We start from the raw sequence: 26,350 nt of genomic DNA, 5'->3' as shown, positions 1-26,350 counted from the left end.
ACTGTATATGGATTGGTTTATTAGTGAATAGATATGAATGGCACATTGATAGGTGAACTTGTGCCCATCATATAAGGGGCAGCACATGAGCATTCTTGTCACCTACACATCATTCAGAAGTAGAGATGTAGCGAACTGTTCGCCAGCGAACTAATTCGCGCGAACATCGGGTGTTCGCAAGTCCGCAAATTCGCGAACTTTTCGTGATGTTCGCAAGTTGGGTTCGCCGGCACCGAAAAAATCGCAAAACTTACGATAACGGTACGAATGCTCCGAAAAAATCGCAAAACTTACGATAACGTTACGAAAAAATCGCAAAACTTACGATAACGGTACGAATGCTCCGAAAAAGTCGCAAAACTTACGATAACGGTACGAATGATCCGAAAAAGTCGCAAAACTTACGATAACGTTACGAAAGCTCCGAAAAAGTCGCAAAACTTACGATAACGGTACGAATGATCCGAAAAAGTCGCAAAACTTACGATAACGTTACGAAAGCTCCGAAAAAGTCGCAAAACTTACGATAACGGTACGAATGATCCGAAAAAGTCGCAAAACTTACGATAACGTTACGAAAGCTCCGAAAAAGTCGCAAAACTTACGATAACGGTACGAAAGCTCCGAAAAAGTCGCAAAACTTACGATAACTTTACGAAAGCGCCGGAAAATACGAAAAAGTCGCAAAATTACCGATCATTTCGAAAAACGGCGTGTGTCAATTTTTCAGAGGTTTTTGCCCTTGATCCCCCTCCTGCATGCCACTGTCCAGGTCGTGGCACCCTTTAAACAACTTTAAAATCAGTTTTCTCGGCAGAAATGGCTTTTCTATTTTTTAAAGTTCGCCTTCCCATTGAAGTCTATGGGGTTCGCAAAGTTCGCGAATATTCGCAATTTTTTTTTTGAGGTTCGCTACATCCCTATTCAGAAGGTGCATCCAAGGTCCTGTTCCAAAGTCAGGATAAATACCTTGCACTCAGAGGGGTGGAGACAAATATCACTGGTGATATTGCCCATAGCAACCAATCAGATGAATGCTTTTGTTTTCTAATTTGTAGGTGACCATTCCGTTCCAATCAAATTGCTGATTGGTTACTATGGGCAACATAGTTAATAAATACACCATGTTAATAAATCACCCACACAGTACCAGAGGGCACGGTATATGCTATAAAACAATGATCCCCATAAACCATATTTCCTACCAAATAAAGCCCCCTGTAAGCTGATAGGGTGCATAGAGGCTCCCTAATAGCCAATCTTAGCCCTTATTTGGCACCTCCATGAACTTTTATGGTGCTTGTGTTGCTCTCCAAGTCTTTTTATATTTGACTGTGGCTCACGAGTAAGAAAGGTTGGGGATCCCTTCTATAAAAGGTGCATTCAGGTCAAGGCTGAAGACTCTTGGGGCTTTGAAGCTCAGGTAAGGTGCAAGCCAACCATAGCAACACCATGTGACTGTTTAAGAACATGTGAAACTGTACAGTTCCAGTCTCTGTCTGTAGCCCTAAATGTTTTCAGTTCTTCTGGTAAAACCACTGGAGTTTGTTTACTAGTTCCCCGCAAAGTTCAGGCTAAACTACCCTGGTATAATTGGGTTTGGTGCTTATTATTAAAGGATTAAACAGCTGGTTATGTATGACACATGGGGGGGGGGGTTAGCGCTTTGACAGATCATTATGTAATCCCATCTGATAGCAGTCTGTTTTATGGTGTATTGGTCAACAGCAGATGTAGAATTTTTCACTTCATTGTAGCTCTTCACAGAACAGATGGATTGCCCAGTTGCACAATATCTCAGTATTTCAATAGATGTTAAGTTGGCAGTGTAGGTCTTTAAGCTCCATGAGCAGAAAGGCTGATTTTGCCCTAAATAACCACACATTTGCCTTTATTGTTCTTATATTAATAGGCAAGTCAAAGATGATGGTCAAAGATGGGGTAATTATTTCATTTTGTCAGACTGGACTCTTGAGAACCTGATGTTTGGGACTCACTGCCACTATTGTTAGATGTGAAATATGCTTAAGTTGTGGATATAAGTCACTGTAATGTAAATAAGGAAGAGTTGGCTGACATTGTCCTATACCTTCTAGGGTTTGGGCTATATTCCCTGGGACCATGGAAGGCTTGCATGAGTCAATATTACACATACAGTATCCCCTAACTCTGTAATAGGATATACAGAAAGTTAATCGCCTACCTGTAATGCTTTCTATCCATGTTTATATGTGGAAGGGAATATGCTTAATGATATGTTTTATAACATATACAGGTATGGGACCTGTTATCCAGAATGTTTGGGACCTGGGGTTTTCCGGATAAGGGGTCTTTCCGTAATTTGAATTTCCAAAACTTAAGTCTGCTACAAATAATTTAAATATTGAATAAAACCAATAGGCTTGTTTTGCCTCCAATTACGATTAATTAGGATCAAGTACAAGGTTCTGTTTTATTATTACAGAGTAAAGGGAATCATTTAACCATTAAATAAACCCAATAGGGCTGTTCTGCCCCCAATAAGGGGTAATTATATCTTAGTTGGGATCAAGTACAGGTACTGTTTTATTATTACAGAGAAACGGGAATCATTTAACCATTAAATAAACCCAATAGGGCTGTTCTGTCCCCAATAAGGGGTAATTATATCTTAGTTGGGATCAAGTACAGGTACTGTTTTATTATTACAGAGAAAAGGGAATCATTTAACCATTAATTAAACCCAATAGAGCAGTTCTGCCCCCAATAAGGGGTAATTATATCTTAGTTGGGATCAAGTACAAGGTACTGTTTTATTATTACAGAGAAAAACGAAATCATTTTTAAAAATTAGAATTATTTGCTTATAATGGAGTCCATGGGAGATGGCCTTTCCGTAATTTGGAACTTTCTGGATAACGGGTTTCCGGATAAGGGATCCCATACCTGTACTGCCCTTTCCTACCTGACATATTAAACTCAGTAATAATCTCTACCTGACACTCCAGTACCAGCAAAAGATAAGCACAAACTGCAGATTTTGTAACGGTACCTACAAACTGCGCCTTGTTTCCCTTGGCGTGCCCTGCGTTCATACAGACCAGTTACTAACGATCCCAGTGTATGTTTCTGTAAGTCAAATAAATGAGTAACAAATGTGAAATCCCATTTTTCTTCTTTTAACTTGCAACAGATATACTCACCAAAGTGAAATAAATATACTCGGTGTGCGACAAATGAACATCAAAGCAGAAGAAAAATGAAATAAATCAAACTATCCAGTAACTCATAAGCATCAAGATGATTAAGAACACAAGTTTTCTTAAAGACTCACAAACCCTTCCTTTGCAATATATTTGGTTTTTATGAAGTTAAAGGGGTGGTTCACCTTTAAGCTGATTTTTTATTGTTTTATAGAATGACCTATTTTAAGTAACTTTTCCGTTGGTCTTTGTTAGTTGTTTTTGAAATAACTAAAATAACTTAAAAACTACAAATAATAAACAATAAAAACTAATTGCAAACTGTGTACAAATATAGATCATACTAAAAGTTAACTCAAAGATGGACAACCTGGGGGTGAGTTTTGGAAATCCATAACAGGGGCAATGTGAGATTAAAGGAGCAGCAAGATCCCTTCCCAGGGTGGCATGAAGCTGAGCAGGTATTGCTTGGGACATACTGTAAGCAGGCGGTTCTGTTACAGGGGTTGGTTAGAAAGAATGGTGGGGTCAACAATTTGATCTTATCCATAACAGGGTTGATGAAGTTGAGTATCGCTAACAATCAGGGCCGCTGCTCCCTATAAGCATTTTTATATATTATAACATACCCCCCAACACTGGCCCGCCGATTTTAATAGCGCATTCTGCTGTCCCGGATAGTTCAATCAATCTATGGGGGCAATTGGGGGCACTTACTATGGGGGCATTGTCTATGGGGCTATTGGGGGAACTTACTATGGGGGCATTGTCTATGGGGGATATTGGGGGCACTGTGTGTGTATTATTTTATTTTTACTTCCGTAATATTTGGGGGAGGGGGCACAAAAGTAAATTTCTGCTTAGGGAACCCATTTGGCCAGCAGCGGCCCTGCTAACAATGCTTGGGGAAACAAACAGAGGTGCTGTAGGAAGAGGAAAAGGATGCTGTTAGACAGATATAATGCAGATTTGTTTCTTTAGTATTATTGCTGTGCATGGAAGGGCACATTATTACGAACTGGATGCAATTGGCATCAAAGCCATACAAAGTAGTGTATGTAACCAACGCAATATTACACTACCTGCCTGCACACCCACACGTGCTTGCTCGCCAAACTGCCCTTTGCTTGGTCTTCAATAACCCAAGTTGGTCTCTGCTTTCTATCTACTTCTCTGTCTTATTGCTTCTGAGGCACCTGTAGCTTGTTCCTTTTTCCCCAGTGGGGATTGTATTATTTGCAGTGTTCAAATGACATTTGCATTTGAAATTTTATGTGCACATTTATGCACCTTTCTACACTCCATGGTTCCATAGCACCAATAGGCAGACTTAAGGTGGCCACACATGCTAAGATCCACTCGCTTGGCAAGGTCGCCAAGTGAGTTGATCTTTTCCCGACATCCCCACCTACGGGTAGGCGATATCGGGCTTATTCTGTCGTTTAGCCCTGGGGCCAAACGACTGAATTAGAACAACGGGTATAGACGTCTGTTGGTTCAGGGATCGCATCAATGAGCCAATGTGGTCCCCGATCCGACTAATTTTTAAACCTGCCCGATCGAGATCTGACCGATTTCAGGACAGATCTTGGTCGTTAGTGCCCATGCATGGGCCGATAAGCTGCCGAATTGGTCTAAGGGTCTAGAGCAGACTGTATGAGGCCCTAGCCTAGGGCAGAAGAAATTTATGGGCGGCAGCCCAAGCCGCACTGAAAATTTGCTCGTATAATCTTTTGCATTTGGTTAATATGGGTGAAGTCAGAGCCAGATTTCTTATCCATGTGCCCCTAGGCCGCCCCCATTCATCGTCCCCATTTCCCACCCCCGTTGCAAGCAAGCATGCGCAAAAAATCCCTCCCAATTGCTCCGTATGGAAATTTTCTAAATTTCGTTACGGCGGCGTTGCATGCCGCTCCTAAATTTGTGCTGCCCTAGGCCCGGGCCTTTGTGGCCTCGCCACAAATTCAGGCCTGCATATAGTGTTGCTATGAAGCGCTTTGCTTATCCATTCAACATATCAAGCAGTGGTATTGATCCATTACTTTACTTGGGAAAGAAATGCTGTTCTGATCTGCTACATAAGGCAGCAACTGTGGGTTATTTGTAAATCTGTTGAAATAATTTTCTACTACAAGCCGTACCTGTCTGTTCTCTGCACTGCTCGTTGTGACTCCTGATCCATTGCTTGAGCCGCTGACCCCTAGCAGGCAGAAACAGGATCCATTGTGCAGGCTTTCCATTCAGATATCTTCCTAATTGGCTTCCATTTAGGCACACTTTATTTTGCTAGGGCCAAGGAGCTTTGCAGCCAGCTAGCAGTTATCATTCAGTCTGGACAATATAAAATAATAATAATTATACTGATCATTGTCTACATTTTACTCATATTTAATGATAAGGTTCCCCTATAATGGAGTATAGTTGCAGGGATGAGCTGGTTCCTATTCGGATATATATTCTATATGTGTCCTCCATGTAAAGCAAGGTCTGGCCACCTTATTTAAACATGAGAATAAACAACCGAAGTTCATCTCGTCTTTGATGTGTTTCTCCCAGTAAGAGGCTGTGCCAGGAAAGAAAGTGCAGCGCAATGTGACCGATGTTGGGGAAATGTTATGACACACTTCAAAGCAGACGCTTATTGCAAGGCGTAAATCTTGATCTCGACCAGATGGTTCAACACCCAATGGGATAGCTGCCTATCGTGCACATTTCTATTCTCGCTACCTTATTGTTCATTATCTAACTTCTTGGAATGATCTTTCGTGAGTCAAAGTAATTTTAACCCCAGAGCCAGCTGCCTGGCCGGGAACCAGCAACCGAAAAGTCCTTTTCTGGCAGAAGCTGCCAACTGAGCTCTGTGATTCATTCACCTGCCCCAGGCACTTCCTCAGGTGTGGAACAGCTGATAGCCTCCTGTTAACCATTGCGGGCCTGCAGGCTATAACAGGAATACACTGGTTTTAATGGAAAAAGACTGCCTTTTCTACCTAACTCTAAATGATAATATGTAATAATTTAATTATATTTCTCACTTGCCTTCAACAAGGGTCTACATATATATGTTAAGGGACCCATAGGTTTAATAACCCCTATGGCTATTTAACTCCCCTATTAGTTTCATTTCCCTTGTTGCTAGGCAGAAACCCATGTATCTAAGTTACGTATCTATGTTATTGGCCCATTTGTTAGTTACCACTTCCTCTTTGTCCTGCCATCCTCTCTCCAGATGGATGTATCTGTGAAGCCTGGTGTCAACAAGGTCCAGTAAAGAGTTCTGCTCCAGAGGGGCAACCCTTCTAGTGAAAGTCCATTCTAGTGATGGCCAAAATGCCTTTATTTTAGGCCTTATCCCCCATGATTCAGGCCATATTTTTTGCCATAGAAAAGATCAACACACCAAAGGCCACCACTTTATATTGTTGAAAAAGGACTTTTATTTGTAGCAGTGTAGGTAGTTCTTCACTGTGAGGCAGTGAGGTTGGGGAATGCCCTTCCTAGCGTTGTTGTAATGGCAGATTCTGTTAATGCTTTTAAGAGGGGCCTGGCTGAGTTCTTGAACAAGCATCATATATCCAAGGCTATTGTGATCTTAAGATCTACAGTTAGTACAGGTATCAACATATACAGTTAATATATGTTATAGACTCTGTATAAGTATGTGTATCCATGTACAAGGGGGGCAGGGTCATTTGGAGGGGTTGAACTTGATGGATTTTGGTCTTTTATCAACCCAAATGAACTATGTAACTATGATTAAGATCAGCTTCAAAAAAACCTATTGGAGTCAGAATTAAAGTATAAAGTGACTGTCCAATAAATTAGCCACCATTTTTATGAATCTTGGTTGGTTCGCTCCAACATTTATATTAAAACGAAATGAACGAGGCAGATACATCTTTAATAACATTTCATTTAATATTTAGATTTTGCTGAAGATCATTTGATATTAGATGCAGATGGATATTGTATGTAGTGCGGATAAGAAATATGCCACCAAGCTGTAGGACTGCCCCCAACAGGAACCCCAAAAAACCTGATGCAGCTAAAGAAACTCATTGTTTATGTAATTAAAGGTTTTAAGCCCATATCATAGTTAATTAGCTCTGTGTCTTGGATAGGGAAGCATAACAACCCCACAGCCTTTTTAAAATATACATTTGTTTTAATATAAAAAAAAACTTTCGGACTATTCCTCTATTGCCTTGAAAACACAGGTAAAATATGCCAGGAAAGCATCTTTGGGAGTCACTTCCAAAGAGCTTTCAGATATTGGATACTAATCTTTAGAGATGTAGCGAACTGTTCGCCGGCGAACTAATTCGCGCAAACATCGGGTGTTCGCAAGTCCGCAAATTCGCGAACTTTTCGTGATGTTAGCAATTTGGGTTCGCCGGCACCGAAAAAATCGCAAAACTTACGATAACGGTACGAATGCTCCGAAAAAGTCGCAAAACTTACGATAACGGTACGAATGCTCCGAAAAAGTCGCAAAACTTACGATAACGGTACGAATGCTCCGAAAAAGTCGCAAAACTTACGATAACGGTACGAATGCTCCGAAAAAGTCGCAAAACTTACGATAACGGTACGAATGCTCCGAAAAAGTCGCAAAACTTACAATAACGGTACGAATGCTCTGAAAAAGTCGCAAAACTTACGATAACGGTACGAATGCTCCGAAAAAGTCGCAAAACTTACGATAACGTTACGAAAGATCCGAAAAAGTCGCAAAACTTACGATAACGGTACGAAAGCTCCGAAAAAGTCGCAAAACTTACGATAACTTTACGAAAGCGCCGGAAAATACGAAAAAGTCGCAAAATTACCGATCATTTCGAAAAACGGCGTGTGTCAATTTTTCAGAGGTTTTTGCCCTTGATCCCCCTCCTGCATGCCACTGTCCAGGTCGTGGCACCCTTTAAACAACTTTAAAATCACTTTTCTGGGCAGAAATGGGTTTTCTAGGTTTTAAAGTTCGCCTTCCCATTGAAGTCTATGGGGTTCGCAAAGTTCGCGAATATTCGCAATTTTCGGCGGAAGTTCGCGAACTTTTTTTTTGAGGTTCGCTACATCCCTACTAATCTTTTCTAATCATTTTACATTACTGTTACTTGTTTATTAGGTTTAATTGAGGAGTAGTAGCCTTGAACAAGGGCTTGTGGTTCCAATGAAGGTAAACTTTAATGTTACAGTTACAAGGTACAATTACTTCATGGCAATTCTGTGCTTTTCAGGTGGCAACACCTGCGGAAACTACCGTTTCCATTTAAACACAATAATGTCCTTGTTTACAAAGCAAGTCTGTACAGAATGCTCAGATAGGTGTGTATAAATAGAAATGCTGACTGTGAGCCAGACCTGATCCCCAACATCACTGCCCAACCTCACTAAACAAATCCAGCAATCTTCCAACATCTATCAGAAAGCCTTTCCAGAACAGAAGACCTTGTCATAGCAGCAAATCATTTCAGTACCCTCGGTTTCAGAATAAAATATTGGTTTTGAACTGGAAGCAGGTGTCTAAATTTCTGATGTATTGGTTGAATGATATAATATAATATATGCTAGACAAAAAAAATTTCAATTGTTGTATTATGTACTGTCTATTTATACAAAGTGTTAATGACCATTTTCGAAAAAGCTGCAGTGAACTTATTTCCCAATGTCTTTTCTGAAAAATAATTTATTTCTTTGGAAACGCTGCTTGAAGGTTAAAGCTGGTTAAGACTAATAATGCCCTGGGTAGGTAGACTGCTAAACTAACAAATGATCCAACATAGGCATTATGCGGCTTTTAGACATCATTCACAGCCATTTTGATGATCCTGCTGTTGATACAAAAGAGAGCTGGTGTTGAATGGACTATATATATATACAATATTACTTGTTTCTTTGCAACACATATATTTCCCAAATGACTAAGTACAGGTATGGCATCTGTTATCCAGAATGCTAGGGACCTGGGGTTTTCTGGAATTGGGATCTTTCCATAATTTGGATCTCTATAACTTAAGTCTGCTAAAAATCATTTAAATATTGAATAAACCCAATTGGATCGTTTTGGCTCAAATAAGGATTAATTATATCTTAGTTGGGATCAAGTACAAGGTATTGTTTTATTATTACAGAGAAAAGGGAATCATTTTTAAAAATTAGAATTATTTTCTTATAATGGAGTCTATGGGAGATGGCCTTCACGTAATTCAGAACTTTCTGGATAATGGGTTTCTGTATAAGGGGTCCCATACCTGTATGTATATATATATATATATATATATATATATATATATATATATATATATATATATATATATATATAGATCTTTAGCTAAATAGAAACTGTGGTTCCTTCATTACCTTTTTGTCTTACAAAAGCCAAAATGCATCTTTCATCTTACCGGAAGGCAACCAAAGAAGACTGGGGTAGTTACTATTTAGTGGGCCTGTAGGGAGCTTTTGGGGCCTCTGTGTTCTTGGAATGCCAGGGACTATTTTAAATCCCAATGGATCTGTGAGTTTTGGGTGCTAACTTTAGACACTGCTGGATACAAACTGGATCCAGCAGTGTCTTAAGTTAGCACCCAAAACTCACAGATCCACTGAACATTGATTTCCTGCATCCAGCAACAGTCAAAATCTCTCTCAGATACACAAAATCATTGTTCAGGCCCCTTTAAAACTGTCCTCTTTTAGGAATGTTTAGACATTTGACACGGTGAGTAGCACCATAATAACACTGAAATTTCTAAATCCCAAATCATAACCTTCCCCAACCTTTTGCTATTCTTGACCTAGTAACACCTGGGTGAAACATTCTATGCTGTTCTCCAACACACGGTATATTCATGGCACTTGTTTTGCAACAAAACAAGACTCACTAAGTTGACCCAGATACTTCAGTTCTGAAATACTGCAGCTGGGAGAACAATCTACACTCTGTGCCCCCACTTTGCTACATCCTGCCAGGCTGCACACTGTACGGAACTCAAGCCTTTTTCAACTTCTTCTTAAAACAGCAAACTAACATAAGGCATTTGTTCATTTCCATTCAGAAACATACAAAGAGTTTTTTTATTTGACTGCATCTGACCTTTATCAGAAGGTTCCATGTTTTTCTGTTTGAGCAACATTTTCTGCCATATCAAGTCTATCTACTGAAATCCAGATGGTTGTAGTTGCGAGTCACACGACGGCACACAAGGCCCACTTAAACCACAGTGTTCTCTCAAGATCTACATGGAAAAGTCTTTTATACTGTGGTCCCATGGCTGTATTGTGGGATTAACATATTATGGGGGTGCATAGCAACTGACGGGACAACAACCATAGTAGTAGTAGGCATAGTCTCAGGCCATACCTGCACCAAGGAGAGGGAGTAAGACACTTAAAAGTGAAGGCCAAGCAACAAAATGGCAAATGTGCTTCTGCCAGCATCTATAGATTTCAAATACATTTTTTTTTGTAGATTTTTATCTACCTTCTAACCCTCTGCTGCTTGTCTAAAGGCCACAGTATCCATATGACTTAGGACAGTTTTGGGCTCAGGCAGATTTATAAATGTACAGCCTTATTATGGAGGAATTTATGCAACAGATAAACCATTGACTTTTAGTTGGCTGTCTTGGCATTCATCAGAAGATATATAATTAGGGATTCAATATGGCTGACCACCTCTTATACTACATTTAAGGAAAGATCTAGTCTTTGCATTGCACTACATAGACATGATTTTTGTTAAAAAAAAAAAAAAATTCTCTGGTGCAGGCATTTTGCATTAAATGATTCAATAAACTTCTTCTTCTTCTAATGTTGTAAAATGACTGTAATGGGCTGGGGGGGGGGGTCACATTTAATTCCTTAAGCCCACAGTGGCTGAAGAGTAGTGATGAGCGAACCTGTACCATTTTGCTTCGCCAAAAAACTCGTAATCATTTGCAAAGTGTGGGTACCCTGCAAATTTTTTGACGTGCGTAATTTTGTTGACGTGACCACAGTTTTTTTTTATGTGACTGCACCTTTTTTGATGCAACAACAAAAATTCACATTCAATTCCTCAAGACCACAGAGGCTGAAGAGCAGTGATGAGCAAATCTGTCTATTTCACTTTGCCAAAAAATTTGAGGAAATGCAAAAGAACTCACAAAATAGGGAAAAATTTGCGAATCGCCAGTACTGTGCAACTTTTTTGACGTGTGGCGCAAACCACACCCTTTTTTTTACATGACCACACCTTTTTTACACAACCGTACATTTTATTTTACGCGACCACAGGCTTTTTGCGACACAATTTTGCGGAAGTCTTGAGAAACAATTCGCCAATGGTGAAATGAGGAATTTTGCTGCAAAGTCATCACTACTGAAGAGTCCTTAGGTTTTAAGCTTTTTTTTAAGATATTGAGGTCTTCCTCCACCTTGGGCCCTCTGGCACCTCCACCTCCTGCTATGGTGGAGTCCAAAAAGAACACGTTCCCTCCCATTTTTTTTACACTTAGGAACTAGGAACTAATATGCTACCTTGGACCAATGGGAAATACTTCCATCCCACAGAGCATTGGTTACTGACCAGCTACTTCCTGAGCAGTAGGAGAAAGTTAACCTTTTAGGTCCCTACATTATCATTCAGTAATTCTCACCTGTTTGGAAAAAAAATCATTATAAAAGCTCTTTTTACATGACTCTATTCAGATCTTATTCCACACAGGAATCTTTCTCTATATCCCTGGAGTTTACAAGCAGGATCTAAAGTATGGACAACATATGCTAATATAACAATGTCTTTTCCTGTTTGACCAGTAGAGGGTAAGATCATAAAGATGGCTAGGTGCTTAAAAAGAATGATATGTACATTATTTGGCTATCAGAGTTATTAGACATTATGGCCAAAGGTTTGCACATTAAAGTAAAAAGATATTTGCTTGAGGATTGGAAAGAAATCATTTACATTAGACCTCATTAAAAAATATAATAAAAATAACTTGCTTTTATATAAAAATACCTTTAAAACGCTGGAATGTAGGTAATGCATCCCCTAATTTACAGAAACTTTCCACTCTATGTGCCAGCTGCCATGTGATTATTTATTAGCCATTTACCTTCTTTCCCCATGGCACATGATAAAAACCCCTTAAAGGCACTTGTATACTAAACACTGGACCTTGTATGTCTGGAAGCGTGTGTAAGGCAGTAACCTGCTGGAGTAATGTGCCCAACCATAAATCTGTCTGTCGGAATGTAAATCACTTTAAACTGAGTCTCTTTGTTGAGCAGAAAGTGAGAAAGGAATGAGAGAGTGGCCTAGGAATTCTGGAGATAAAGTGATACTGGCCCATCTAACCCACGGCTGCTCAAACTGTCAGGCCAGACCTGCTTGTTGAACTTGCTTGCACCATTGCTAAGGCCTGAGTGGATTCCTTCCTTCTTCAGTATGCCAGTGTCTGCTGCTGCTGCTTGTTTGCTGAATCACGCCGTTAGTGTAATATCTTACTATTGTGTTTTCCAGGTCTAGGTAATAATTTGTCACACCCAAAAGTCACCAGACAAATGACAAAACTTTGCCCTTTTTAATCAGTTTGATCTTTCCAAGCTGTGGGCAGATATCATTTTGACCCTACACTGAGGCCACTAAGCTGCCAACTTGGTGAAGAAATCTGGGTTTACAGGTAATATTGGCCCATATATGGCCAGCTTAAATATATCCACAGAAGAAGCTTGAATTCCAGGCATGTGGTTGGCTTATTAAAAAAAAATGGACTAGCCCAAGTGTTAATATTTATAATTAATCAGTGACTACAGGGCCGATTCACTAAAGTGCGTTAAAACGAGCGCTATTTATAGCATGCGGTAAAATATTTAGCGCGTCTAATTTTTCGCGACTTAACGCACGATTCACTAAATGCATACTTGCATTAATTTACGCGCGATACTGCATGTGTTATTTTAGTTGCGAAGACTATTTTCGTGCGGTATTTGACGGTACATGCACTAATCAATGCCCCGCGTATAAATAGTCGGCGCGTATAAATAGTCGGCACGTATAAATAGTAGCTGCATATAAATAGTCGCCGTGTATAAATAGTCGTGCGAATAAACGCACTCCATGTTAGCCATACACGCCAATACTTGCGGAAAATTACTGTGCTGAAAATGACCATTTCCCTGCAAACTGGAGGCTGCATCACTCTAGGGCCAACACATACTGAATAAATCCCAAATTACCTACTGGCCCAATTAGGTGTTAATTTTCGCATAGACTAATGCGATATTTAGCGCGTCTAAGTGTTTGTGAATCATGCGTTGGTGTTATTTCGGCGTGCAAATTAACGCATGCGCTTGCGCTCAAATTAACGCATGCGATGTGCGACTTAACGCACATGGTAATACTGTGGTGAATAGTACGTTAATTTTCGTGTCTATTTTAACGCAAAAAAGCGTGCAATAAAAATTAATGCACTTTAGTGAATCAGCCCTTTCATGTTTTATAGCTCTGTGCAGACAGTAGGTGACAATAAGTTAGATCAATACATATACAGGTGACAGACTTTTGCAGGTTTTAAACTGGGAACCTCCTGTTTACTGGCTGTTCTGTCTTAACCCTGGGTCAGGAGAACATCTGGTGTTTGCTTGCTGATTCTGAATGCTCCACCTGTCTTTCCTACCACACCCCTAAAATATCATTGGTTATTTGGGACCAGCCAATTAGAGCCAGCTGTGCCCTATTTTTGCAGAAGCACCTTTACTGAATGGGATTTTTTCATGCAACAACTGTGGGGAAACTTGCATGGCCACAAGTGCACTTGCAGTCAGAAATGAACCCTAGGGGCACATTTACTAATCCACGAACGTACGAAAGCGCCCGAATGCGTAATGATCGGTATTTTTGCAACTTTTTCGTCGCCGTCGCGATTTTTTCGTATTTTGCGCAACTTTTTCGCCGCCGATACGACTTTATCGTATATTTTCTGCAACTTTTTCGTTGCCGTCGCGAAAAATTCGGATTGGTTTTTCCGCCGTTTACAATTGCTCAATACGAAAAAATCGCGACGGTGACGAAAAAGTCGCTCAAAATACGATAAAGTCGTGACGGCGATGAAAAAGTCTCGCAAAACACGAAAAAAACACGACAGCGTCGAAAAAAAATCGCAAAATTTTCATTTCCAATCCGATTTTTTCCCATTCGGGATTTGGATTCGAGGATTAGTAAATGTGCCCCTATAGTCTCCTTAAGCAGCCTACCAACAGGTAGCATTTACTGGTCACATGTTTAAAAGTAAACATCGCATCATCACACTAGCGCCAATGAATTGCTGCAAACATTGTGCCTTTTATTAAATAAAGAGGATAAGTATTTTTTAAGCATTTTTTTATGAAAAATGAAAACTTGAAGCTCTTGAAGATAATTCTCGAAGGTTAAACAAACAACTAGAAAACTGCAGTGGGTGAAACTTCCTATCTCTGCATAGCAACCAATCGGCAATAAGCTTTAATTTGTGCAGTTAGAAAACTGAAAGCAAGTGTATGATTGGTGTGCTTACAATACCAGGGCAAATTCTAATTCTCACACCATGAAGAACATATATCTTAGGGGCACATTTACTAACCCACGAACGGGCCGAATGCGTCCGATTGCGTTTTTTTCGTAATGATCGGTATTTTGCGATTTTTTCGGAAAATTATCGCTACTTTTTTGTTACCAATACGATTTGTGCGAAAAAACGTGAGTTTTTCGTAGCCATTCCGAAAGTTGCGCAAAATCTTGCGATTTTTCGTAGCGTTAAAACTGGCGCGAAAAGTCGCGATTTTTTCGTAGCGTTAAAACTTGCGCGAAACATCGTGCCTTTTAAGTTTTAACGCAAGGTAAAAGGCCCGACTTTTCGTGCAAGTTTTACCGCTACGAAAAAATCACAAGATTTTGCGCAACTTTCGGAATGGCTACGAAAAACTCACGTTTTTTCGCACAAATCGTATTGGTAACGAAAAAGTCGCGATAATTTCCGAAAAGTTGTAAAGTCGCCGAAAAAATCGCAAAAAATACGAAAAAGTCGCAAAATGTTCGTTTTCCAATCGGAATTTTTCCAATTCGGTTGGAATTCGTGTCTTAGTAAATCAGCCCCTAAGTGTTCAATCAAATTAATAAATGTGTTTTTTTAATTCATGTGTGATTTCATTTAATAATGTCTGGTCAGATGTATATCTTGCAGTGGGGTCTGTACTCATCCCTACAATATTGCCTATTTACAAAGTGTTTTAAATGGATGACCTGCCAACATTCTTACTGGTTATACAGTCTAAAATTTTTAATTTTAAATGCACCATCTGCTTTGAATGACAGTTCCCAAAGGGATTCTGGGAATTACACCCCCAAGCAACTGGCTGCAAGTCTGACACTCCTGATCCAGAAGGTACTGTAAAAAAACAGATACATTTTACCACGTACAGTACTGTTACTATATCTATCCCCACCCTCCCTCCATTAGAGTGTTATGTAACAGTCTTACACTTGTATTTCAAGCCTGGGGATAAGGCCAAGTACATATCCCGTTGTGTGTTTTCACAGCCATTTTCATTTATATAGGCTGCTGCTCTACACATATACAACTGTGTTCTGTTTTGCTAGATCACTGAATAAAACATTTGTAATCACATGCAGGCAACTGTTATGGAAAAGATTTTTTGGAAGGGATCTCATACCCTGCAGGCCTATGGCACGCGGCTCGTCCTAATAGAATGCACTCGTTCCTGTCAGCCACAGAGCTCTGCAGATCAGAACAGCTTGTGCTTTAGAGGACCAAGAACAAAGAGACTATAGGAATGTGCAGCTTTCACAGATTCTATTTTATTTATTGCCACCATATATATATATTTTTTTTTCTTGTGTGGTTGGTGGATAGTTACACAACAGTAACATGGAGGGGCACTTCAAAATATGTTACTTGTTTCTTTGGAGCTCATATATTTTCCAAATGACTAAGTACAGGTATGGGACCTGTTATCCAGAATGCTTGGGACCTGGGGTTTTCTGGATAAGGGATCTTTTTGTAATTTGGTTCTCCACAACTTCAGTCTGCTAAAAAATCATTTAAATATTGAATAAACCCAATAGGCTTGTTTTGCCTCCAATAAGGATTCATTATATCTTAGTTGGGATGAAGTACAGGTACTGTTTTATTATTACAGAGAAAAGGGAATCATTTAACCATTAAATAAGCCCAATAGGGCTGTTCTGCCCCCAATAAGGGGTAATTATATCTTAGTTGGGATCAAGTACAGGTACTGTTTTATTATTACAGAGAAAAGGGAATAATTTAACCATTAAATAAACCCAATAGGGCTGTTCTGCCCCAATAAGGGATAATTATATCTTAGTTGGGATCAAGTACAGGTACTGTTTTATTATTACAGAGAAAAGGGAATCATTTAACCATTAAATAAACCCAATAGGACTGTTCTGCCCCCAATAAGGGGTAATTATATCTTAGTTGGGATCAAGTACAGGTACTGTTTTATTATTACAGAGAAAAGGGAATCATTTAACCATTAAATAAGCCCAATAGGGCTGTTCTGCCCCCAATAAGGGGTAATTATATCTTAGTTGGGATCAAGTACAGGTACTGTTTTATTATTACAGAGAAAAGGGAATCATTTAACCATTAAATAAACCCAATAGGGCTGTTCTGCCCCCAATAAGGGGTAATTATATCTTAGTTGGGATAAAGTAGAAGGTACTGCTTTATTATTACAAAGAAAAAGGACATTTTTAAAAATTAGAATTATTTGCTTATAATGGAGTCTATGGGAGATGGCCTTTCTGTAATTCGGAACTTTCTGGATAACGGGTTTCCAGATAAGGGATCCCATACCTGTACCAAGAATGGAAGGAGGGCTTATAACATTGGTTTGCCTTGTTTGCACAAAATCCAATGTAATAATGTGCTTTAACTAACATATTTTGAGTCAGAACCAATCCCTAATTGTTAAGGTATAGTCCATAAGCCTACATAAATGTACCCTATGAGCCATGGCAGTCAAGCATCACAACTTACACAGCAGGGGGTACAAGTAAAGATCACACTTGGGCATTATAGTTCTTGCATCCCTAATAGATTGAGTGACAGCTACAGAATATTTCCTTCCACCAATGAATTTAGTGCTCAGCTTGCAGTGTCAGCCTTGCAGAAGCAACCATTGTGTATCTGGAAGGGGAATGCAAGTTTTTATATCACCTACTGTGGAACTACTATATAATGTTGTTAATAGTCAGAAATAGCTGTGACCTTGTGTCAAGGCAAGACATGGCACCACAGGTTCATGGTCATTTCGAACAGGGCTATAAATGACAGCAGGGGTAGTTTTCAAGGATTTTGTATAAGCCATAAGATGTGCCAGTATATGTATTCTACCTGCACTCAGTACCGGGCATTTTCCATGCATTTTCCATGCCTGCATGATGCCACCCTCCTTATGTTTTTGTGTGCTCTCTAAGGGGAAAACAGAGACCAATTTTTGCTGGGTAAATTGTTAATATGTACAACTAACGCACAACATAATTTTCAAAGCATGAATAAACAAGTGTAGTAAATTTGGAGAGAAACTAGTACACTAACAATGCCAGTGTCTACACAAGTGTACTCCATAAACATGGTTTGCTTCTCATTCTCATAATGGACTTTGGAAATTCCATTAAGGTGAAACTATATGACGTAGATTGCAGACTAACTCCAGTATACAAAGGACGCACACAGGGATTTTATATATTGAATGTAGGCCAAAGGTAGGCTCTGAATTATTTTTAATGGCACAGCTTTACAAAAATACAACAAATTTGACACCTGTTTTGCGCTTTTTGCTTATAAATATGTCTCTGTGTGTTTACTAGGACATTATTTTCCCACAAATGTTCTGCAAAGCATATGAATATCGTTTATTTGTCACCAATGAACTTTGACTAAGCATTGCCTCCTAACTGCCCTCACCAGTGTTCAGTCTGTTGTTGTTCTCTTGAGTGTATGCTGACCTTCTTTTCATAAAATCTAAACATATGTATTGTTTAGAAAAAGCCCTAGCCATTGGTATAGTTACCCCAGATACAGTATCTAGTAGAATCAAGTCTAAAGGTCCCCATACATGAGGCGATTTCACTCGTTGTGTGACGAACGATTAAATCGACAAACGATCGTATGGCGATCGGGTTTCCATACGATATGCCATCCACGGGCAACGATAATTTGCAAAAGATTTCATGGTATCATTATCGGAAAATACGTACGATCGTACATCTACGTACGATCGAATGTCGTGGCGGAAGCGGTATTTATTTATTTATGTTCGTTGACTTGCGCTGCTGGCAATCATGACATGCGCAGAGAGGAATCGTTCGAAGACAAATGTCTGACACTCACACCAACTGGCAGATTTTATCGTTAAACGACTAACATTTTTAAACCTGGCCGATCGATTTTGGGGACGATAATGTCGGGTCGATTCGTGGGCCGACGATCGTTCGCACACCATCAACTATACGATAACTTAACGATAGTATCGGATCATTTGGGAATTGCTCGTTTGACAGTAAAAAATCGGCCCGTGTATGGAAAATGTTTCACCTCCTATCTAAGTGGCTTCTTCAGTTCAAATGACTGGTAGGGAGTTCCCCCGGCATTTAAACCCTTGAGGGTAGTACAGTCACAGGTATCCAATCACAATGGTTCCATTGAACTTATTCAGTTTTGATTGGATGTCTATGTCTGTACTACCCTCAAGGGTTTAAATGCTGGGAAACTCTCTACCAGTCATTTGAACTGAAAAAGCCACTTGGATGAGAAGTCCAGTTGTTACAGACTTAATTCTACTAGATACTGTATATCATGACCTGGATGAATGAGAATCTTCATAGACATACACAGCTTGCTGCATCTAATAGTTCAGTTAGTATTTTAGTTGAATTACCCATTTTGGATACATGTATATATGTATATCTTTATTTATAAAGTGCTACTTATGTACGCAGCGCTGTACAGTAGAATACATTAATACAAACAGGGGTATTAAGATAATGGATAAATACAAAGTACAACAATAAATACAAATAAATACAAGGTACAGTTGCAATAAGAGTCAGAAACACAAGATGATGTGTTTACAATCTATTTGGGATTATACATTTATAATATATCGACAATAATATGAAAAATAATAGGGATCCTACCTAGAGTGCAACCTGCAACAAATGGTTTCATGTACTTTTATTGAAAAACTGCCCCTTTACAGGTCATAGTTCCATTAGGAGAATAGCGCAAATGTAGCACCATTAAATATAGAACCTTAGAACAGGGACATTTCTAAAAACAATTCGTTAATGTGTGCGGTAGAACACATGCCAAGGAAAATCCAAATAAAAAGAAATGAATAGATATAAAATGGTTTAAGTTTTAATAATCAATCACACCTAATCCAGTCTTTTCACCCAAGTATTTATAGGATTATTATATAAAATTATGGATTATTATAGAAAATATGAAGTCTTGGATTTTCGAAAATTCCATAAAGGTGGTTTAAGCCAAAGGAAACTTTTACTGAAGCACACAATCTTTTTTTAGTTGTTTTCCGCAAAGAAGTAAGGTCAAGTTTTTGCCACATGTGTCTTTCGGAAAAGACTGTACCCACTTTTTTATGGGTCTGACTCCTTTGCAAAATCTCCAAACAATACGAGAGGCTTTACAGCTTTCTTACTAATGAGTATTTCAGATTAGAAGTGTTGACATTCCTGCAGATAAAGTCATGTTCTGGCGGACAAAGTCAGGCTACGTTACACAGCATCCAAGGTCAATATTTTCACGTCTAGTATACTAATTCTCCCCTTGGAGACTCCCCAGCTGTCATTTATGCTGGAGAAATGTGAACTGGAATCTAGGACTCAGAACCAAGTGATGGCAAGGTGGAGAACTGGCTTTGGTGCCATTTTCTTGTTGACGCCGCTAAGGAACAGAAAATAAATATATTTATGTTTGCCAATCTCATATGGGCTATTGTTAAATGACAGCTCTTAATAGAAATATACAGGATATTTGAAATTTGGGCTACCTTACAAATTGTTTTGTGCAGTATTTTCTTGGCTGTTCTCCACTGTTCATGAATCTTGAGTCTGATGAAAATATTCCCCATAGTAATTTGTTGCTAGTCAGCAAGGAACTGCCAGGAGGAGGTGTGATGCCTTTTTATATTAAAACTCAATAACGGAATATATTTGGTATATCTGATTTGAGGAAATAATATAGCAGGCACCAAGTCTAGTAAACTAAGCAAACCAAGCAGCAGACCAGTAAATACTACCTAATGATTGACCAATATATGTAGAGGTCTGTATGCCTTTATATAGCAAACTACAGCATTAGCTAGCCCTGAATTTCCATAATCCATGGGTAGGTGGATTCCATATTAACCATAATGAAGAATGTACAGTAGAAGTTAATACATTTGTAATGTTGAAAAAACTCTGCATTGTGGGTCAAAAAGCATGATGATTTAGGACATTATTTGAATATTGAATCTATGCACTTGGATGATAAGCAAAAATGATGAACTTTTGCCCACAGTTGAAATATAGTGATATTATATATTACATGTGCCTTTAGAGTTTGCTACTACCATCATGTTAGCGTTAGCTCAAAAATGTGAATTTGGTGGAGAATACTGTGCAAGTATTAGATTATATGCATCAATATAACATTTTCTCTGTGCTCCACAATTTTTGGTGTTGGTGTCATAACTTATGTCATTGGTTGCGGGATAAGGACACACTTTGCCTCAATACTTTTTTTGTTATTTTCAATGTGTTTCAAAGAGGGACTAACTCATAAAAACCAGGAGCCAGTGGACTGATACTTCATGGGCAGAAAGAATAAGATCCTTACATATGGATAGATGAATTGGAGCAACTAAGAAACTGGTAACATGGCAGAGGGATCCAGAACATATCTACACCTAGGGCCTCTACTTACATTGTTAAGAATAAAAAAACAAATAGAATACAGTTGTGTAATGTTCCCCAACCAGTGGCTCATGAGGAACATGTTGCTCCTCAACCCCTTGGGTGTTTCTCCCAGGGACCTCAAAGCAGGTGCTCATTTTTAAATTTCTGGTTAGGAGGCAAGTTTTGGTTGCATAAAAACCAAGTATAAAGCCAAACAGAGCTTTCTATAGGCTGCCAGTCCACATAGGGGCTATTAAATAGCGAATTATAGCTCTTATTGATACTCCGAGGTACCTTTTTCATGCTTGTGTTGCTCCCTAACACTGTTTCCATTTAAATGTGGCTCACAGGTATAAAAGGTTGGGGATCCCTGCGAGTAATGTAAGGTGTGTGCTTCAGTTAAGGAAACTATTTATGGCCATTAATGGCAGTGCTGTATAATGAATGACTACTGGGGCTGATAATGCTGAATAAGATTGAGGGTTGTTTTAAATTAGGGAACATGGAGGGAATCAGTCTTCTCTGCAAGTCAAAAATGTTTATTTTACACAAGGAAAAAGGGCCTTTATCATGATGCTGCATTGTGTACCCTATGAGTATCCCCAAATCAACCCATCTGATCGTAATGCCTTGTTGTGTACTGGTTCCTGTAAGCACGGAATGAGACAGACATGGTTTAACACATATTTACTGGAATAGCAGAACCCTTTAAAGGAAGGGGAGCACTCATCTAATCTGTAATCAGGAGTAATTGGGACATATGTAATATGATAGTGAGACACTTAAGTGCTATATGTTCTGGTTTAAACAATGAAATTATGAAAGAGAATGGAAAATGTTAGTATGCTGATTTCTGGAAAGCAAAGAAAGCCTATTAGAATTATTTACATTGAAGGATAGGCACCTTAAAGAATAAACATATGCAGCATATGCCAACATGCTAGCCATCAGAAGCCTCAATGAAAGCAAGTTTTGCATTGTTATTGAAATAAAAACTTACATTTATGTGCTTAGTAAAACTGGCTTTTAGTGATGAGTGAATCTTTCCTGTTTCTCTTCACCAAACAATTAGTGAAACAGCTGATAAATTTGCTAAATGGCAAAAAATTTGTGAAACCATACAACTTTTTTTGACATGCACTTTTTTTTACACGCCCGTGACTTATTTGACCTGACTGCAACTTTATTTTAGAGACCACAACTTTTTTGACCTGACCACAATCTTTTTTGACACTAGCTGATTTTTTTGTCTCAGTGATTTTTTGCGTCCGTTTGGTGAAAAAAAAATTGCAAATGGTGAAATGTGGAATTTTGCAGCAATTCCATGCCTGGAGAAAAAATCTGCTCATCACCACTGACTTTCTTAGGGTCAAGCCGCAGCTGATGGGGAGTAGAAGTGGTATAACTAGATGTTACTGGGTCCCACAGCAAATTCAATTTAGGGCCCCAAAACATTGGTAAGTTGACCCATTCTACAGAGATATATTGCATTAATTAGCGCCTTGCTGGGCCTCCTACATTCCTGGGCCCCCAGAAACTGCAGGGTCTGCCTCCTGTGTGTTACCTGGGGAGTGGTGGATACTATTGGAATGTCATTTAGATATGTAGGTTAGCTATGACTAAAGGTATAACCCAGTTAAACAGTCCTGAACTAAAGCCAATGGAACATGCTCTTTAAAAATAACATATAGCTAAGGACAAAGCTGCGACAGTGAGAAAATGTTGCCAGTAGAGAAGGGCCCCCTATGAGAAGAAAACTCTGATGTAAAACCATGGGTGGATCAGGTTCTGTAAGCTATGGTGAAAGTGGTCTTCAGGATGGAAACCCCAAAATAATAAAACCTGATCCTCCAGGTTGGGGGTTAGGCAAGGGGCTCACAAACACAACATCTTGTGCAAATCACGTTACTAACGTCCCAAAAAAAGAAAAAAAAGTAATTTGAACCTGGTCAGTATTGCAATGGCCAATAACATGGTCAGGCACTTAATAGAATACGTTAGGAATATCACTTAGGAAGGTAGTGTTATTAAACTACATTTAATAGACAATTAGTCTTCTACTATCATATGTATAGATTAAATGACTATTGCAAATTTACATTAAAGGGGTTGTAAAAAGGCCATCAGTTGCAACATTATTCATATCCCTTTATAGCACACAAATGGCATTATAGCAAATTGTTCAGAAACAGGATTGGTTGATGTAGAGTAAAGGGACTGCTATATTTACACATAATTACTCAGAATGACTCCTTAAAGAAGAAGCTAAGGTAAGAATCACTGGGAAATGCCTAACATTTGGCCCCACTTAGTGACTTTTACCTTTCCTTGTCCTTTAATAGCATTAGCATGTGGTAATAGTAGTTTTCTTATGTAAAAGAGGCACAAGGAACAACACTTGGGAAAATATTAACTTAGGTTCCTACCAAGTGGAGTTGCCAGGAGTTTGGACAATGGAACTTTAATTGAACATATGTTGAGACTCTAGCGAGAAACTCAAGCCCGGCCTTAACTGATAAGCAGTTCAAATATTACACAAAAAGAAGATGGCACTCATCTGGTTACACACACATATTGATTATTTTTTTTTGTTATTCAGTGCATGTGACTTCAGCTCTAAAATCGCACTTCTACTGGCTTTTGATTAAATACTTTACTGCATCCGAAGTCTGAGGACCTCCAAGGGCATGTACTTATTTTGTTCCATGGTTGCCTTAGACGTATCTGTTATTCATATGGGACAGTAACCCATAGCAAACAATTAGTGATGAGTTTTTTTCAGCCAACTGAAGGAAAAACAATGAAAGTAAACATCTGATTGGTTGCTGTGGGTTACTGCCCAGGTACAAATTAGCACAGTGTTTATAAATGACAGACTTCTTGCAGATAGTGTCCATGCAAGGCAGAAACTCTAGTCACAAAACCAGTGATTTTTTTTTTTTAGAAGAGAGACAGTGGGGGTCATTTATAAACACTAGGCAAATTTGCTCATGGAAAGTAACCCATAGCAACCAATCAGTGATTTGCTCTTTTCAGCCAGATGCAGGTTGAACAATAAAAACAAGAATTTGATTGGTTGCACAAATTGGTTACAAATTTACCCAATGTTTATAAATGAGCACCACTGTGTCCTCTGCTACTCCCTAACTTGTGCATCTCAATGATACAAACAATTGGGAATGGGTAGGGGGAGTTGGTGAACCCACCTTTACCCAATGCAGGCAATGCTGTATTCATTGGTTCTGGGAATGGCAGTGAGCAAAGTTCTAAATAATGGCAGATTGGCGCCATTTTTTGCACTTTTCACTCCCAGTGATTTACTAACTCACAATTAGTAAATGACCCCTAACTACTCCTGAATGCATAGTGAGAAAAGTAATGGTATAATTCCCAACATTTTTCCTCTGCACAGTTTCTTCGCTAATTGTTATCTGTCAATCTTAAAATGTAAGCCATCCAATGAGAAGCAAGAGAACTACGCAGAGAAGCTTTAGAGGCTAGATCAGACCCTGAAACCTCTTAACCCCTGACTGTCCAGCACCATAGTGGAGCAGTAGGGTAAAACTGATAATATCATAAAAACTAAAATAACTAAAGAAAATAAATGCTACAGTATGTAAACTGCAAAAGTATTTTGTTTCTCAGAGAGTTTTGTCATTTTATAAAATGCTACATAGGCCTTTGCCCGTTTCCATGTTGATTTTGGTACATAGAGTGTGAGCCATGAGTCAGTTATACTAGGTATAAACTCTGCCATTCAGCTCCTGTTATTATATTTTGCCTGGGGTCTCCAGTTCTGAGTGCAAGCACGTGAGGATCCCCTCTGCAGTTACGCTCTGTGTGCCCAGACGCCTGGCGTTCCTCAGCAGATCTGGTATCTGTGTACTCAGGACGCACGTGTCAATCATTCTGGTTACATTAGGGCTTGTTTAAACAAACTGGAGAGGTTCAGATACGTACAAATGGCTACTGAGAAAGTTACAGAAACTTTTATATTTAGTGAGGAAATGTCACTTAATGTCTGTGAAAGGCAAAGCAGACGGGCCTCCAATGTTTATTTCAGGGAAATGTATACTTTTCTTGAGTTTATTTTGCTGCTCCAGGCAATTAGGTATTGTAAAACACATTTTGTACATTATGGCTTTAGGAACAAAGAGTGCTTATATAAATAACAAGTACAAGGACAGGCACTGTGGTGCATATAAAGCATAAATTGTACAGAAAATACTGAAAAGAATGTAACTGATTGACACAATATAAGGCATACAGTACAGACCTATAACACCAAGAACAAGTCCCCCATTCTGATATCAGTATGTACTGGCTTACACATATTCTAGATTGAAATAAAGTCATGTGAGTGTTTCGACAATATCCAAAAACATTGTGTAACATGTGGGGCCATTTATGACTGTGAGTACATTGTGCAAAATGCAGTTTTAGCAGTTTTCTAACCTTTTTTTTCCTTTTCTATAATGCAATCTGGGGGGACAGACAGAGGACAGTTTAGAATATTATTATTACTATTTATATTGCGCCATCAATATACGCATCGCTTTACAGAACAGAGGGGTACAAAAGGCATAACAGTTAACATGTACATATAAACAATTCACAAAAATGGTTTGCGGTTACATTGGATGAGGATGGGAGACACTAGGGGGAGGGCCTTGCTCACAAGAGCTTCCATTCTAAAAGGGAGAGGTGAGACATAAGGTCAGGGTGATTGCCATAAAAATGCATTCCCCATATGGAATTAAAGGCACTGCTATGACTTAATTAACTCGTTGCGGCAGTTTAGCTTGCAGGTATCTGTCTTTTTGTAGAAAAATTGTTTTTCACTTTATGGCATTGATTCTAGATAAATTCTCAGTATCAAACCACCAGCCTTAAAAAAGCAGGACCAGTTACCCTTTATCTGAAGACTTGTGGAACCATATTTTAGCCCAGAACTTGCCGATGTAGTAGAGCAGTGATCCACAACCAGTGGCTTGTGAGGAACATGTTACTGATGTTGCTCCCAGTGGCCTCAAAGCAGGTGCTTATTTTGAATTCCTGGCTTGCATAAAATACTGCCAGAGTCTCCTGTAGGCTGCCAGTCCACATAGGAGCTACCAAATAGCCAATCATGTCCCATATTTGGCTTGTACTGCTCTTTGTACATTTGAATGAGGTAAAAAGAGGTCTCATTAGGCACCCA

This window comes from Xenopus tropicalis, chromosome 8 (genome assembly GCF_000004195.4).
Source record: "Xenopus tropicalis strain Nigerian chromosome 8, UCB_Xtro_10.0, whole genome shotgun sequence".
Lineage (NCBI taxonomy): Eukaryota > Metazoa > Chordata > Amphibia > Anura > Pipidae > Xenopus > Xenopus tropicalis.
Note: the sequence above shows the minus strand (reverse complement) of the source record.